Raw genomic sequence first — 18,757 nt, forward strand, 5'->3', positions numbered from 1 at the left:
ATATATATATATATATATATATATATATATAAAATATATATATATATATATATATATATATATATATATATATATATATAAAATATATATATATATATATATATATATATATATATATATATATATAAAATATATATATATAAAATATATATATATATATATATATATATATATATATATACAGTTGCTAAAGTGGCAGAAATATTTTGGGTTCTGCTGCAGTTTGTATAAAATGAAATGCAAAGCAATTTACACCGAATACTGCAACCTGCTTACAGGAGTTATTTAGATAATCATTTTAGTGTTATATAGTCACGAATATAGATTTTTATGTACATTATATGTACAATGAAAAGTGCATTTTGTATTAATTAATGAAAATTAAATTGTATAAATAATTATCAGTAACTGATTTTTGAGAAAAGCATGAGACATTGATGTAGGAGTGGCCTGAAGAAAGCACAAGAGAGCAAAAAGTACTTTAACATCATCAGTATATGAAAACATTAAGGCTATAGAGACATTTATATAAAGAATAAATGGATGCAGTGTGATTGTGGGATGTAGTATTGCAGTAAGAGGGAAAACACTGCTGAAACAAGGACTTGAGATGAATGAAAGTGGCAGCTCATTGCAAACATGGTTGATGTGTAAACAGTGTAAAAGCTGAAATTTTAATGGAAGTAAAGTGGCATTGAAGTGGCATCAACATGGCAGTGCTGTTCAAATAATGAGAGCGTAATCATATACATTGCAAACAGTGTCAAAACTGAAAAATTGAATGGCGGTGAAGGAGGTGGTGTAGAGGCAGTGTAGTGCTGGTGAAAGAGGCAGTGTAGTGGGGGTGTAGTGGTGGTGAAAGAGGCAGTGTAGTGGAGGTGTAGTGGTGGTGAAAGAGGCAGTGTAGTGGGGGTGTAGTTGTGGTGTATATGGATAACAATCGTGGTGTAGAAGATCAGATATGTCTCACTGCAGTGTTTTTTGCAAATGCTAAACTCTGAGTGATTGTACTAGCAGTTAGCAGCTAGCTCATGTTATCTGTTTGAAATTGGATACAGCCGGAGGACGTTGGGGTGTGTATGTTATTCATGTTGTTTTTTTATTGGTTTAAAGAGAAGTGTTTGGATGATTAGCATGTTTTAATGGCCCATAAATATTGACACTTGTTTGGCTTTTAGATCCACAGCCACATGATTGGCGTTTAAAATGCTTGAAAATGTTTTAGAGAACAAAGAAGAGGAAACCTCAGTGTCTGGACGTCTGTCACATTTCTAACTGCTATTCATTTTCTTTTTTTGTTAATCCATCATGTGACTTAACAGCTAATTTGGCCATTATTTCTCTGGCGCTGATGATTGCAGACCTGCGCACACACACACACACACACACACACACGTGTGTGTAATATATATATATATATATATATATATATATATATATATATATATATATATATATAGGGCACATCCAGTACAAACACGTAATGAAATTTCGGTGCTATTACAGGAGCAAGTGAGCGTCCCCGTCTCCCCGGTGTCTTTAGACTGGAGGACATGTTAATTAAGATGGGTAATTAAGCTCACAGTGTGAGGCACATTCACGTTTTCTTCCTCTGATGGAGCTCTAATTTTGGTACAATTACACTTTTCCAAATGGTCTTTTCACCGTGTCCATGTATATAGATCAGAATAACATCTGAATGGCTTTTACAGCATGCAGCATTCATTCAGCACACATTTCACTTCTGAGCGATTTGACACCTCGGGTTTTAATATCCGAACTGAATAGAAGCCGAGAAGAAAAAGTCAATCATTGTTCCTGATCATTCTGCTCCTCCTACTCCATATCAACTTTCCACAGGTGCACTCTGATTACGAAAATATTTTGACTCAAATCTTCACACTGAGATTAACAAAGAAAATATCTGTTATTTATCTTATGTGATACCAGGGTTAGTGTGAATACTGGATTCTGATTGGCTAGAACTTTAGGTGTGAGTTCAGAGCTTCAAAAATAATTCCCAGTTCCAGCCAGTGTGAGAGCTGTAATGACCTTACTGGTCTCCATGGAGGATTTCTGTGTGCTGGAACTTATATGGTGAATACAGTGATTTTTATAAAAAGATTTGAGGCACAAGATGAATTTCAAGAACTGCAGAAGAAAACATTTGGGAAATATGTGAAATGGAAAGAAAACAGCATCAGGAGTTCACTCCAACAGCTTCATTATTAGTAGAGATGCAGCACAGACACACAATTCACTCTCTCTAGTAACTATTCAAATGAATGTGATCTTCTGGCACTACTTTATCTCTGTGTGTGATTCGGAGCAGCAGATTTGTAGATGTAATGAGGTGTATATAAAATGCTTAAGGGAAAATTAAGCATGATTTTGATCCATTCATTCAGTTTTGCTCTGAAAATATAAATATCAGCTTGAACTCCTCAATGCTGGTAAGTGGTCATGGTTCAAGGTGATAAAATCTACGGCTAGGTGTGAGGCCTTGCACCAAATTAATGCTTTCTGATTCACCTTGGGTCATTTTCACCTCCACATTGTACATTCTAATCATATAACACACACTGAGCCATGGATCATCACTTCCTTCAAACCTTTCTGGATTCTGATTGGTTGAGAATGTGCTGATTAGTCTTTATTGATTTCTTTCCTGAAGTTATGAGATGTTTATGGAAGGAGTCTCCATTGGCAGCACTTTGTAACAGTAAAGTTACAGTACTGGATTTTTTCGAAAATCTTCAGAACAATAACTAGAGAATAAAGCAAGGCTGGTGATTGAGGGTGAGGGTGTTTGCTGTGAGTGTTTTATTCATTATTAAAAATTCACAGTGGTTATTTGTAGGCTCGTACTCGTCTGCTGTATTGTGTTTTTTATTTTCCCAACCTTCACCTTGTCTGTTCCTGAAATCCAGACTCATTATCACATGTATAAACGTGTAAAATGTCTTTTCCTCGTCTTGGTGATGAAGGGAAAGTTTGTCACTGAGCTGCTTTATTTGTGTGTACGTGTTAAAATTTTTTATGGAAACAAAACAAGAGAGGCACTAGTGTGTGTGTGTGTGTGTGTGTGTGTGTGTGTGTGTGTATATGAGAGAGAGAGAGAGAGAGAGAGAGAGAGAGAGAGAAACTGCACAGCACTCTTGCGCTTTTTCACCACACAATATTATTTTGTCTTTCCTTCCTATTTTTATTTAATGTGAGAGGCAGGTCAGCGCCTCTCCATCACACCTCATCATTCCTCACTTCCACTGAACGAGGTCATCTCTCTAGGGGACATCTCCAGGGGATGAATATTTGAACAGATACAGGTAGAGGACTTTCTCATGCGTCTCTGGAGTCCTGGAATCTCTGAAATAGTGATGGATAAAAAAAGATGAAAAAGAAAATTGAGGAGGGAGAAAGTGAGGGATAAAGAACAGCTAGAGGTAATGACTTCACCAAGGCACATCATCATCATGATCATCATCATTTCTCTCATTCCCACTGAGGGACTGAATCGTGAACGAGGGTGCATCTCTAGGGAAAGAAAAATTCAAATGAATGTGCCAAAGGCCTGTGAGAGGGAAAAGAGGAAGCGAGTGATGCGCTGTGCTCTTTGTGTTGTCGATCTTTCTGCAGGTTCTGATCGCTGTAGTGGACCTTCTCATTCATTTATTCTGCATCCTTTAATTTATTTTTAGATGAAAAAACATGAGCTTTTTAATTAATACTGTTGAAATGCCAGTGTTTCTTTATTCTCCATCCAGTAAAGATTTATTCAGGAAGTCACTTTAAATCCTGAATAAATAATAAATATGAGGCAAAAAAAACCTGATTTGTTTGTTTTTTAACACCTGAATTTTCCAGCCATATGTGCTTCTTCTCCAAACTGTCTTTGGATGCAGGAGCATGACATTTTTCCTTCACGTGAACTAGAAGATCCAAATCTGTTCCAGGATGACAATACCAGCTCCATGAAGCTCTGCTTTCCATTGCATTGGATGATGTGGAAGATCTCCTGCAAGAGCTCCAACCCTTTTGAAAACCTTCGGCATGAAAGTGAATGCTGACTGCACCCTGTTTGATGATATAATCTGAAAATTCAACAGTCACCATTTTTATGGTGTAAATGCAAGAAACGATTCACTTCTCATTTTAACTGATATGAAAATGCAAAAAAAAAAATCATTTAACCAAATCTATTATATTTGAGTAGAAGCTTGTTCACACACAGCAGGACATTAATAAGTGACTTCACTTGCATCACTTTAGTGAGTCTTATTTATTAAAAATGATTGCCATGGATTCCTTTCATTGTTTATTTGTATTCTTGTACAGAGCAGTAAATAAGAGAGCAAAAGAATGAGGAGACCCAATATAAAAAATGAGAATTCTATGTTTTGTAGTATTTCTTATTTTCATTCTCTTTAAATTTGTGATTGGTATCATGTCTACTTGGATACACTTTACACTCTGCATGCCTGAAACTAGGAGAGTAGACGTTTCTGGAACCATTGGAAAAAGAAAAAGAGATGGTCAGTGTTCAGGTTTATTACAATACATTTCTTTTTGGAGACTACAATTGTTTCTAGATTTTTTGTGAAGGTGCCAATATTTCTGCACTAAATGCATCGCTTTCTAAACAGAGAGAAAGAGGGGAGAAGTTTCTAGAGCTGAGAGCTGAAATGAAATGAATGATCAATTAAAGGTTCTCTCTCTCTCTCTCTCTCTCTCTCTCTCTCTGTTGGGAAATTTCAGTTATTTGTATCTGAGGTGTGTAATGCTATCTGTCCTGTTTCCTCACCGTTCCCCCTCCTCCTTCTCCTCCCCTCGGAGTTGCCCTTTTGTCTTCTCACCATGGAGGTGTAAATTGATTCGCAGCTGTTGATGGTGTAATTACGGGTTTTCAGCCTGTGGCTTTGGGTGAAGTGGAGACACAGTGAGGGTCAGGCGGCTTCCTCTCATCGTCCCAGACAAAATTTTACAGCATTATCTCAAAAAAATGGAAAAACAGATGGAGGGGCAAAGCAGTGAGGATCAGCGGAATGAAAAGCTGGAGCTGGTAAAATGTTTGCGCTGGCGTGTGGCCACCTGGAAATGAGAAACTCCAGCCATTTTTCTTAAGAGATGTTCCACATTGATCTAAAATCCCATAATTACAGTTATCTCTGCTCTGAATAGGGTGTTATTTCCACCATGCTGAAGTATTTTTAAGAGATAATGTTCACTGTGTGTGTGTGTGTGTGTGTGTGTGTGTGTGTGTGTGTGTGTGTGTGTGTCTTAACAGCCATGTTAAAAGTCTTACTCCATTGACTTTAGCAAACAACAGAATGACAGATAAACACTGTTTTTCTACGTACATGTTAAACAGTATTTTCTTTGTCCAACATTTGGGCTGAACATTTTCCACAACTCTTTTTAGATGTTGTAAGATGAAACCTCAGAAGATTGTGATCTGATTATTTTGTCTGATTTGCTTGGTGAAAAAATGTCAGGAAAAATCTGACAGTTTTTTCTTTTTCTATTCTCACCCCACCATCGAAACGCGTACAGAGACGTTCTAAAGTAAAATGAAGCTTGAAGGAAGTAGATTAATGAATCTGTTTTCGTGTAAAATGTTCAATGTAAACCGAATAACTGTTTTGTGTGTTATTTAGTTTGTGTTTATTGTTGAATAAATACGTGATAAAAGAATCAGTCAGGACACGCCCACTGGAGACAAAATGCAAGGGGAAAAACTAACATTATTACATTTCAGTGTTATTTGTAGAGCTCTTTTAACAATCAACAATGACAGAAAATAATAGATTACATATATACATTTTAAATTTATAAATTACTCCCTATAAGTGAATCCCTAATGAGCGAGTCAGTAGAAACAGCGGTGATGGAAAAACTCCCTCAAATGGCAGAAACTCTGAGAGGAACCTGACTCAAAAGAAAACCTCATCCTCAACATCAGCTTTTTACCTGCTCACTGATGGAGACTCGAGTGTAAAACTGTTCATGTTGATTGTAAACCACTTTAGCAGCCTTTTTATATTAATTACAGTCTATATCCCTCTTCAACATTCTTGAATTTTATCTTTCTAAAGGACCTCCGAGATCTTTAGACTTTTATAAGAAAGAAAAAAAAAAAGAGCACCACTATTTCTGGTGTTTCTGTCAAGGGTGCCAATACTTTTAGACTTCAGAGTACATCTATTTCTTTGGTAAATGTATACCATAGCTATGTGACTGTCAGTAATTCCTTCAAAGTGGGGAAAAAAAGTCACTATTATTGTTATATTAATTGTTTTTTTTTTCCTTGAACACAATCTGGAGATTTGCACATCTCTTATAGTCAGAAAGGGTTCACAAAAAAGTGGTGGAATCCAGAATCTCTTAAAGACACTTTTATAGGAGCCTCACAGCCTAATGCTAAAGATAGAGACGGAAAACAAATCGCTAAATTTAGCCCTGTGTTGTTTCTTGGGAGATGGAGGACAGGGTGCAGTATGTCTCCTCACCTACAGGGTGCACTGTGGACCTTTCAGCTTGGTCTTAGTGTCTGCCTTAAGATTCTTTTAAATGTAGCGCACACACACAAATTGGTAAAAGCAGCATGTTGATGGTGACATGTTTTATAAAAGAAATAGAAAAAGTCTTTTTTTCTTTTCTTTTTTTTTAAGCTGAAAAGAAAACCCAGCAGCCCAGAGACTCTTATTTAAAATAGACAATTAGACCTGCCTCTTCATTAAGCACTAAAATGTGTACTATTAAAAAAACACTTCAAGCCTTGTGTTTTATTGTTGTTACACCACAGACGTGTATCAACAAAATGTAGTTTTTGTTTGAAGATCATTACATGCTTATATTTAATGCATACTACTTTGAAATACTATTAGTAGTATATACTACAGGTAGAAACCCTTGTTTCCTCATGACTTGTTTGTGAGACATCACAAGGTGTAAACTAAAGTTAATACAACTGCTGACACTGCAGACTTCTTCCATGCACGCTATATGAACATCTCCTTATTGACAAAAGCTTTACCATATCTTTTATGAATATTTAAATCTGTTTATCAGTGGATCATGCCTTCTACACATCTCTGTGCTGTAAGAGCTGTTACTATGGAAACGATAATTAGAATTCATCAACACTTCCTGAACAATCCGGTCTATTCGGACCTGATTTCAGTAGATATCAAATATAAATAATTTTTAACTGCTCACAGCATTATTTTTATTTTTTTATTTCTATTCAGCTGGATATTTAGCACCATTTGTTCAGTTTGTCCTGCAGGCGAGACTCAGCAAATTTACAAGATCTTCAATCAGGAGGGAAAACTATCTAAATTAAAAACAAACGAAAAACATCATTGCTGGGCCTCATGGGTTCATCTGGACATGCCTCATGTGCCTGAGTAAATGATTAGCATGAGGAAAGCATTGAAAGAGAGAGAGAGAGAGAGAGAGAGAGAGAGAGAGAGAGAGAGAGAGAGAGAGAAGGAAGAAAAAAGATACAGAATGAAAAAAGACATTCTGACTTCAGGCTTTTTAATGCACTGAAACAGAGCAAAGCACTTTAATGTTATTGATGCTTACAGAAAATAAAACTATATAAAACCCCTCCAGACATTTGGGAATGAAATATGCAGAATGAAATGCTTCCTCAACTGGAAATAACTGCAGCTTCACAGCCTCAGATCTGATCCAGTCCAGGATGTGCTTCTGATTCTGAAGCACTTCTTTTCCTAGTGAGAGATGATCAGAGATCAAAGGGCTCAGTTTAAACAATCAGTACATACCATCATGAACATCTTCCTCTTTATTTCCTCATCATAAAATACTGTTTTTATTGCTAAATGTAATATTTTAGCAAGATTAGTGTCTGGAATAACAAACTGCAGGGTATGTGTGAATGAACTGTCCAGGGTTCTGAAGCGTATGTAATACTGAACTGTGCGTAGTGTTAAAGTGTCCAGATTGTGGAACTGTCCAGAATCCTGAAGTGTATGTAATGCTGAAGTATCCAGAATGCTAAAGTGTGTTGAATGCTATACTAATGTCATTTATTCTCTTCTGGTGAGGTAGGATTCTGACTTTTGTATATTACTGTATACAAAAGTATACTTTGTATATACAAGTATATTTTGTATACTACATAACTTAGTTTATTCTAGAGTATTATTTGCATTGTTACCTTGTATAGCATTATTTATTCTATAGCGTCCTATAGTGTTGATTTTATAGTGTTGGTCTGTGCTTATTAGTTCTCTCAGGTGATTAATTAAGGTTAGTTTTAGTCTCACTTTAGGTGTGAATTGTGAGCAGGTCTTACTCATTTATATTGATGGCTGAAGGTAACCCTCCTACGTTTAGTGTTTATATTAGTACATATATTGTTCTTCTCTGTTCTTAAAACCATACATTGATTTCAAATAGTCAGATCAGTCAAGTGTCTTAAACCCATCTCTGTAGTCACCTCTTACTGACACAGACGTTCTCATCCACAGAACAGAGGTCACATTGCCAGTAACCTCATCTACCCTCCTCTGTTGTCCTAATCTCAAACATCAGTGGCAGGTGGGCTCTGGAATTGCCAGTCTGCTGTAAGGAAAGCTGACTTTATCACAGCTTTAGTTTCAGTGTGCTTTTGACTTTCTGGCACACACTGAGACCTGGATATCCCCACAGAACACTTCTACACCAGCTGCTCTGTCTTCTGCCTATGCTTTCTCTCACTCACCAAGAGAAACCGGTAGAGGTGGTGGTACCTGTTCACTGTTGTTACGAAGATGGTGTTCCACACCTCTCCCTTTGTCCCATCTAACCATATCTTCTTTTGAATTCCATGCAGTTTTAGTTACCTCTCCAATCAACTTCTTCATTATTGCCCCTCTCCCTCCTCTGTAGCTTCCTGTACTCTTTCATCTCTCCCTGACCTTGACTCCCTTTCCTCTTTACCCTTGGACTCAGCTCCCTGACCACTAAACCCAAGAAGACACTGCTATGCTGATGACACTAAACTATTTGAGGCCCTCAGATACCACAGCTTCCGCTCGGATCTTGGATTGTTTGGTGAACATTTCTTCGTAGATGAGTGCTCATCAACTAAAACTAAACCCCAGTAAAACCAAACTGCTGGTCATCCCAAGTGATTCATCTCCAGAATAGAATCTCAGAATAACTCTTCATAACTCTCTGCTCTTCCCTTCAGCCACTGCTTGCAACCTTGGGGTAACTATGGACAATCAGCTGTCCTTTTCCTCACATGTTGCTAATGTGGCTCATTCATGTGGATTTCATCTCTACAGCATTTCAAAGGATTCGACCATTTCTGTCCTCACAGGCTGCCCAGGTGCTTCTTCAGTCTCTTGTCATTTTGAGCCTGTACTACTGCAACTCTCTGCAGGCAGGCTTCTGGTAGCTGCATGTATCAGATTCAAAACACTGATGCTTGCCTACAAGGCCAAAAATGGACCAGGACCATCTTACCTCAGAGACCTCATCACACCTCATACTTCACCACGCTGTCTGAGATCCTCCAGCACTGCTCCACTGGTACCACCTTCTCTCAGGGGAAGCGGTAAGTATTCATCAAAGCTTTTTAAGTGACCGGTGAAGACCTTCCTCTTCATGAAACACTTAAACTAAAACTTTCCAAGTCTGCTTTAAGTACGTAATACTGTACTGTGCAGAGTACTGAAATGTATGTAACACTGTCCAGAGTGCTAAATTGGATGTATTAGTGAACTGTCCAGAGTGCTGAAGTGTCCAGAATACTGCAGTTTATGTAATACTGTCCAGAGTGCTGAAGTGTATGTAACACTGTCCAGAGTGCTGAAGTTGACGTATTAGTGAACTGTCCAGAGTGCTGAAGTGGATGTAACGGTGAACTGTCAGAGTGCTGAAGTGTATGAAAAAGTAAATTGTCCATAGTGCTGAAGTGTATGTATTACTGTACTGGCAAGTATGCTTAACTGAACTCTGAAGTTTTGACCTGTACAGGTGTATGAAATATTAAAGTGTTCAGAGTTATGAACTGTTAAAGTGCTGAAGGTTTGGGTTGGATGTAATTCAGAAGAATTTAGAATACTGTTGTATATGGAATAAATAATAAAATAGATATATGCAACAAGTATATAAAGTACTGAAGGGTTTGGAATACTCTAAAGCAGGAAATACATACATAGCACAGCAAAATGTACAGAGTACTGAATTTTACAGATTACTGTAGTGGACAGAGTACTGTAGTGTATAGAATACTATCGGGTTTGGAATACCATAGTGTATGGAATACTAAAGCATATGAAATGCTGTTACTTTTTTTGCAGTTATGTGTGATTATGTGGAATGTGGATTATTGGTAAGGCATACCAATGAGACAAGACATTCTCCCCTAAAAAAAAAAAACAAAAAAAAAAATCTGGCTGAGATTCTACTTAAGCAGTTTAAAAATAAATATTATTCTCATGATAAATAAGAGAAGAGGAAGAGTTTCAGCTCTGAAACGGAATTCAGTATAAATGGAATTTCAGACTCTGTATTTCAGCACAGTGGATTTAACAGATGGATAAAAGGCTGAAAAAACGGACTTTAGTAAATTGTGTAAATCCTCTAAACATGGCTTCAATCAGATGGGAAGAGAATAAAAGTGTAGCTCTCTCTCTTTCTCTCCCTCTCTCTCTTTCCCTGTGTGTTTCACTCGTTTGTTTAATATTATGAGGACTGCATGCATAAAATGTAAAATGTTATCTTCGTCTGCCTCATTTCCTGTGAAACCCTTTATTTCCCATCCTTTCTTTTTGCAATTTCGTATATCTTTTATTCTCTCTCTCTTCTTCTCCCCCTCTTTTCTCATCTTTAATTAGATAAAAACACTAATCTCTGGGTTTACAGGAAAAATGAAGCATAAGAAAAAAACATTTCAGAACAATGTTCTTGTTCTGAAATCTTTTGCATGTGTCATTGCTGTGTCTAACCTCAGGACCGGAACGACGTCCTCTTTTATGATACGAGATGTGAAAACAATCGTTTTTTTAAGAAAGATCATTAATGGAAAAATGGCTTTGTTTATCATTTGGCTGTGCGTAATTCCTACATTTGACAGGACAACACACACACCTCAGTGCTCAGCCGCTGCTTTATTGTCTCTGATCTGAAATTTAGCTGGCTAACATTAACTAGTACTTACCTCTGGCCTTATGCATTGATGTAGCATGTGATGGAACTCATCCAATTAACAAAAAAAAGCGTCTTATATTATTGGGATAAAAATAATTGCTTCCCATAAATGTTTCATCCTTTTAGACTGAAAATGTTAGTTCCGTTTTTATTTATGCGCTTTCAGAGTGTCAGAGTTTCTCACAATTTTATCAGATTTTTTGTGTATTTTGTTTTGACATTGGCGCTGACAGATGATTTTTACTGAAAACTCTTTTGTCAAACACCATTACTTTCCCCCGCTGGCATATCTTTCCCCCTGTTTCTTTCTCCCTCTCTCTCTCTCTCTCTCTCTCTCTCTCTTTTGTATTTCCATTAGAGACCAAAGAATGTGAAATATCCAGCAGCAAAAATTGGCAAAAATAAAAACAAAGCTTTAAAAACCCACTTTGTTCACATTTCAGCGTTTGGCCTGCAGGGTAAACTTGTCTCACCACCCATTCTGTGCAAGAGATTTCAAAGTGGGTTTGTGCCTCACTCCAAGACTCCACTGTGAAATGGGGAAATATCGTGTGAAGATGCAGCTTCTGTTAACATGAATTTTCCTACACCAGAAAAACCTAAAGTGCTTTATTCCACTCACAGTGCAGCGATTTTAACAAACATGATTGACTTCTCATCTATTTTGTTGTATAACTTACACGGTCAAACGTTTTGGGACACCTGACTTTCCCAGCCATTTGCGGTTCTTCTCCAAACTGTTACACAATGTTGGAGACACAATTGTATTGGACGTCTTTCAATGCAGTGAAATTTTCCCTTCACTTGAACTAGGAGACCCAAACCGTTAGCAGCATGACAATGGTCCTGTGCACAAAGCCAGCTCCATGAAGATCTGCTTTCCATGGGTTGGAGTGGAAGATCTCCTGGATGGAAGCTATAAACAGTCTTTTCCTCAGCAGCCTCCCTGTTTTGTTTCTCTCTGTTAAAGTTAATAAGACAAAAAAAACTGTTTATGTTTTCAGGACAGTGGAAGTTCTGCGTCCTGAAACCCAGCTCTGATGTGTTCAAGAAACAAAAATGTATTAATTAAACATTTTAGAGGAACACACACACACACACACACACACACACACACACACACACACACACAGCTCGAGAAAAATATCTGCCCCAGTGTGATAGTGGATCCATAAAGAAGGAAAGCGACTGGACCTCGACCTCGCAACAACCCTGATCTCATTATCACGTTCATCTGATCATCAGGGTAACCTCCGCTCGCTCAGCTCCATCGTTCATTCTACTGAAGTAATCCAGGCCATGATGAATCTTTGCTCTGCGTTAACCTCCTGACTTGACATGCCCCTGTCCTCTGTCCCTCAAATCAACCCGGCTCAGAGGAAATGGTAGAAAATCAATTGTATTTTTTTCACACTAACCTTAAAGACATTGGAGCACAAACCATGTCTGAATAATAATATGCAAATCTGTCACTTTTTTTTCTTCATCCAAATCAGCACCTTCAGCAACTCCAGACTTCAGGTCACGGCGAGTTGCGAGGAAGTGTGTGTGTGTGTGTGTTTTGTAATAAAGCGAGTAAATTCTGGCTGCAGTGTGGAAAAAGAGATGTTTCATCACGGATGCTGGGTGAATATTTTTCAAGTTAATCTTCTTGATTGAAAACAGGAAAAAAATGAGCAATTTGTGTGAATGAGCTCAACGGAGCGTCGCCTTTTTCCCGTCTCTGGCTTTGTCCTTTATGACGGGGAGTTTTATTGATTTATGCAGAAGAGCCGAAGTCGCATCGTGATGTCAGAATGAAAATGTGGCAGGGCGCAGATAAGCGTTTATTCGAACATGCACTACTTTTACCTCAAAGATCCGTGACAACACTGGGCCGTGATGTGAATGTGAAAAGCGAGGGTGTGTGTGTGTGTGTGTGTGTGTGTGTGTGTGTGAGTGAGAGAGGGGAAACTAGTACTCGGAGGTATTACAAGAAGCACTTAATAGAAAATAGTATCAAAAAGAAACTGCGTTATTTGTTTCTGAAATGAATTGAATAGAAATGAAATTACGATGAGGATTAGATTGGATTTAATGAAGACCTGAGTGTGAGGAAGTGTTGCTGAGCACCAGAACAGGAAGCTTGTAGAAGTTTGTAGGCAGATTGTAGGCTTGTAGTCGTCAGGAGAATTGAAGTTGAAGCTTGTAGAATTTGAAGAGAGGAGAAGTAGGAGCACGTTCAGATTCTTGGAAAAAACATCAGGATTACAGGACTTAAATTTTGTAGACTTTAGATAGCAGAAGTAAATGTTTGTAGATGCCAGGAAGGCAGAAGGAGATGTTTACTGTGTGTACAGGATACCAGGAGGATAGAAGGTCTTGTAGACCTCAGGAGAGCAGATGGTAAAGCTTTAAATCTTGTAGATTTTAGGTAGCAGAAGTTGATGCTTGATATTTGACTTCAACATGGCAGGAATTAAGCTTTATGTTTACTTGCCTCAGGGTTCCAGGAGAAGGTTCTTGAAGGCTTCAGGTTGGCAGCAACAGGCATCCGTAGGTATTAGAATAATAGGACTGGAAGGTTCAGGGTAGAAGAAGAAGAAGAAAAAGAAGCAGATGATTGCAGGAGTCAGGAGGATGAGTTTATTTAAACCTGAACTTACTGCATTCCACCTGATTGACTTTCTTCCTCTTCATACTGACAAACAGGATTTCAGGATTTCTTTTAAACATGAGCATGAGCTCAAGGTCACTTTTATTGTGTAAATGAATAATCAAATAGTGTGAAGGAACATTATAAAAACAGTATCACATGCTCACAAGCTCCTGTCCTGTTCTTTGCTGTCCTTCCTTGTCTTGTCCTGTCAGAGCTGTCTTTCATGGGTGAAAGGAGGGCACTACTATTTTCTAGATGTCCAAAAGTGTCTCGCGCTCAGTCTCCTCGACTCTCGACAAACACGCTGCCTGTTATCCGAGTGAAAAGGTCTATTTGATATAATACCTGCTGCAGCACTCAGACGTCTCCTCTGCACACGTCGACCTTTTATTTGGGTTGGAGAAGCAGGTATTTTTGTCTCTCTGTCCTTTTGCAAATCGCACAATAACATGACAGGAAGTCACGTCCTGGCATTTCATTGTGAGTTTGGAGTCGTGTTAATGAGAGGCTTCATGATTCATGTTTAATTTTGTCAGGAGTTGAAAATTGCTTTTTTCATTCACAGGAAATTGTGCAGAAATGTTTTATTTGACATCTTTACGTTTTTTAATTCATTCTGATACTCGATTTAGGAACTTCTCTTGAATGTCAGATTTATTTATGAAGCACAGTGTCGCGACCATGACGTCATTAATAGGATGAAATTAAAGGTTCTGAAATTGCCATTGAAATCTAGTGTCTTGTTTGGTTCTTCAGACATGGCTACGGGTGTTCATAAGCATCTTATAAGCAGGAATAGGATCTAACAGCATGCAGCTGTTACAGTGATAAACATGAATAACAACATGTTTTTAACAGCCCATTTGTAACTACATTTTAATGTTATTACATTTTACTCTTAAATTTAATTACTCAAATTTTTTATTTTACTTAAGTAGATTTTTATACCTGTAACGTTACTTGTTCTTAAGTCAAATTTCATTTAAGTAACAGTACTTTTGCTTGAGTAGAATATTTTATTACACTTTCCACCTCTGAACCTTGAGGACACGATCTAGATGGTCTCAGTGAGTTGGTTGTAGATGCTGAATGCTGTGTGTATTATCGCTTCTGTGACTGACGGTAAAGTCGGCAGTCGCTTTGTGCAGAAAATCTCCCGCTGTTTTTTTTTTTTACTACTTCAGAACTTTACCTGCAATAGATTGTTAAAACTGCCTGACTCACTCACGAGCAAGTGAGTGTAGATCAAATCTCTGGAAAGATCAGAGAATGCATCTTCTCACTTCTTCATCGTTTTCAAAACATCAGCACTTTTTTTTTTGTTAGCTCACTAACTCCTTGTTTTCTCACTCGCACGCCTCATTAATGTGGATGGCGAAATCGTTTCTGAGAAGCAGCTCTTAAAATACGTCCAAAGCCTCAGTGAAAATCAGATGAAGGTCTAGACCTCCTCATGAAGTTACTTACATCTTTACGATCTTACATAATCCATAAAACACTCATAGTTTTTGCAGAAATCTTTTACTGAGGGGAAAAAACATTGACGTGTTTCATATGGTTTCTAAAGAACAAATGGTGCTGGTGTCTGCAGAGTAGAGGTTCTTCTAGTGGAAGATGTTCCACTAGATGTTGGAGTGCATTTGTGGAGATTTGTAGAGATTTATTCAGCTACAGGGGTGTTAGTAAAGTCAGGTAATGATGTAGGTGAGAAGGTGAGAAGGTCTGGGGTGCAGTCAACGTTTACATTTATCCCAAAGTTGTTCAGTGAAAAGCAGATCTTTATGGAGCTCAATGAACAGGGGCATTGTCATGCTGGAACAAGTTTGGATCTTCAATTAAAGGGAAAATCTCATGCTCCTGCACCATAGATGTCTGGAAATTGTGTGTCTTCAACAGTTTGGGGAAGAAGCACATAAGTGTGGAAAAACCACGTCCCAATATTTTGTAGTCTTTATCGTGTAAACCGTTTGTTTTTTCCCCTGTAAAGTCCACCTGACATCTTCTCAATTACGGTGCAGGGTTTAATAATGGAGGTGGGTTGATATGTCTGTGTCGGTGTCTGTCGTCGGCTTTTCAACTTCAGACGTGTAATTAAAGACACTTTATGAAACTCGTCCCTCTTTGCCCTCAGCTCAGTGGGACTCGGGTAAAATTCGGAGGAAATTATAGCCATTTACTCCGTCTGTGAATAAAGAGCTGACCTTTTAATCTAGAACAGGATGGAGCAGGGACACGGTCTCTGGCTAGCAAACGCTAAAGCGTAACGTCTCGGGGATTAACCTTTACGTCTCTTTCAGCTCCAAACCCACCATTTCAACTTTGTATCCAAACTAAGAGCAGTGGTGAGAATGCTCAACTTCATACCTCTAGTTTCTCTCTCTCTCTCTCTCTCTCTCTCTCTCTCTCTCTCTCTCTTTATCTTTTTTATTTTATTTTATAAATTTGATGATGGTTTTTATCTGAGAAGAAGGACGAACTGTAAAATGGTCAGACAGATTTGAGAGGTCACTCGGTTCGTTCTGACAGCGAGTCTTTCATGTGCAAATATTTTTTCAGGAAATGAGAAAGGATGGGAAAACTTCACATCGCTACATGAACCTCGAGGTCCATCTGTCTTCTGAATCTCTGACATCTGGTAGAAGAAAGACCATCTGTAGCTCAAGTAATGTGGAATCAGATGTCTGGATGTCACTGATCTGATCACAGAAAGAGTGTGTGTGTGTGTGTGTGTGTGTGAGTAGATGGTCAGCCTACAGATTGTTGTGTGTAAAATTTTAGGAATTTTTTTAATTCTCAGACGAGTTCATATGCAACCAAAAAAATCACAGATGAGATTTATTTTTTCAATGTTTCATGTTTGATGTGAATGCTGAGCTTTTAAGCTGCATCTGCATGAGCATCCAGATGTTCTTAATCGAGTGGCCAGTGAGTCAAAATCTTGTTATACAGTGTAGGATGTTTTGCGGTTCATGGATCTGGTTAAAACTGTTCTACAGTCTGATCTCTGAGCGTATGATGAAGAAAAGAATGGAGGTGTGTAACAATCTCTTGACCCTCAGTGAGAAGAGCGAATCAATAGAGCCCTAATGAGCCCAATTCCCATGATGCTACTGTGCTTGGTCTATAAGAACTGGGAGGAGCCGATTGACTGCCTCTAATAAATTGCTCCTTAATCTCCTCGGTGCCAAATGAGCCAGAGGAAGTGCGTTATGGCATCGTTTCACTGCGGCTGATGCCAAATGGTCTCCAGGCTTCAAATTGAAGGTGATTAGATCAAATTTGTGTGTAGATGAAATGTCCTGCCAGTCAGACTCGGTGTCCTGGATGTTTACTGGAACTCAGAATCTTTTTTTCTGGATTAGAGACCCTCAGTAATGTGAGCAGAATCAGAATACGATACTTTATTGATAACATTGGGAAACTGTTTGTTGCAGTTGTTTACCGTAAAAGATTAAATTTAAGATTAAAGTAAAATAGAGGTCAGAAAAGTCAGACTACAATAACAGTTATAAAAGTCGTTGCACATGTAACTAATTATTGTCATTGCAATGAGACTATTGCACATGATATGATATAAGATAAGATCCCACAGAGGGGAAGTTTCCATGTTGCAGCAGCAAAAGAAAATTGTGCAAATATAAAGCAGAGACACAGTAGAAATATCTACAGTACAAATATCTAAATACAAAAGATAATAACATTATATTTGTGGCATGAAAATCTACAAACATAACCATATCTACATTATCTATCATATCTGTTTAACACTCAGAGGGAGAAGATATTATAGTTTGATAGCCACAGGATCAAACTGATGAAGGATCGGTGTGATACAGAGATGCTTTTCTTAGCAGCAGTAACTTACATATGATTTGGTACATTATTATCTGTTTAACAGCAGTTATAAACTGAAAATTCATGCAGAGTGCTGGAGCCTCCTTCTATTAATGTTACATAAACACCACTTGTTACTTTATGATTTCTTTGTGAGCGTGTGCTGGACACTGTTAACGAGCTGTCGCTGTATAACAGATAGCGTATTAGAACAGGTGCATAAATATAAACCTGCACACCTCTTGACCAATCACAATCCAGCATTCATCAGTGGGACGATTGGATTTTGTTTAATCAGGAGCCGTGTGCAGAACGTGATTAGTGTCGGGTTTTAGCTGAAGCAGTGACAGGAAGAGGAAACTAAATCAAATGGACACGCCCACTACGATGGCGCAGAGACATTAGACAGGGTTCTGCAAATTTTTCTCCCACACCTTTTCCCCAGCTGTGCTTTCCCCATGTTGGGCACAAACACTAGATGATTAAAAGTTTTGGCTCCTCTGTATTTGACACATGTTCCACTCTGCAATGACTTGTTCCACTTTCAAGAATAAGTGCAAGTGTTTCAGCTTCTTTATTTCACGTTTTAAAGCCACGAGAGTGACGCTCCTCTGCAGTTTCTCCTTTACTAATGTACTGTGTGAGCTGAGATGATTATGGGTTAGGAGAGTGGAAAGCGTTATGCACAGCATGGGAAAGCTTTTTTATTCCTTTTGGCTGGAACAGGCAGGTCAGAGCAACACAGCAGTGTGACTCATTTAACGTGATGAGCCTCGACAGCTCGCGAGACTTCACTCTGGCTTCACGGAGCAGTGATCATGATGCAGAATATATAATGGGTTTCAGTTCCACCTTTACTTCGATCGGGATAAAGAGCCTGAGGAACAGTAACGAATCAGTCAGAGTTTTCTACACAGCAGTGTTGCTGAATGCTGAATTGTGATTGGCCAGGAGGTATTGATTAATAGGTTAATTGATTAATTGGTCTTGTGGTGTTCTGACAGTAGTGCAGGTCTTTATTAATATACTAATTCTGATACATTATGGCCTCTATGGCAACAGCAAGTTCACAGGTATGTGTACAGCTGACATTTGTGTTAGGAGGTGTTTGTTACA

General features: G+C 38.2%; 1 long non-coding RNA gene across 1 annotated transcript in view; it reads left to right on the forward strand.

The window, feature by feature from the left end:
- The window catches only part of LOC124390329, a 44,832-nt gene that overhangs the window by 469 nt on the left and 25,606 nt on the right, over nucleotides 1–18,757 (forward strand). The window lies entirely within an intron of this gene.

The sequence above is a fragment of the Silurus meridionalis genome, chromosome 8 (genome assembly GCF_014805685.1).
Source record: "Silurus meridionalis isolate SWU-2019-XX chromosome 8, ASM1480568v1, whole genome shotgun sequence".
NCBI classification, from domain to species: domain Eukaryota; kingdom Metazoa; phylum Chordata; class Actinopteri; order Siluriformes; family Siluridae; genus Silurus; species Silurus meridionalis.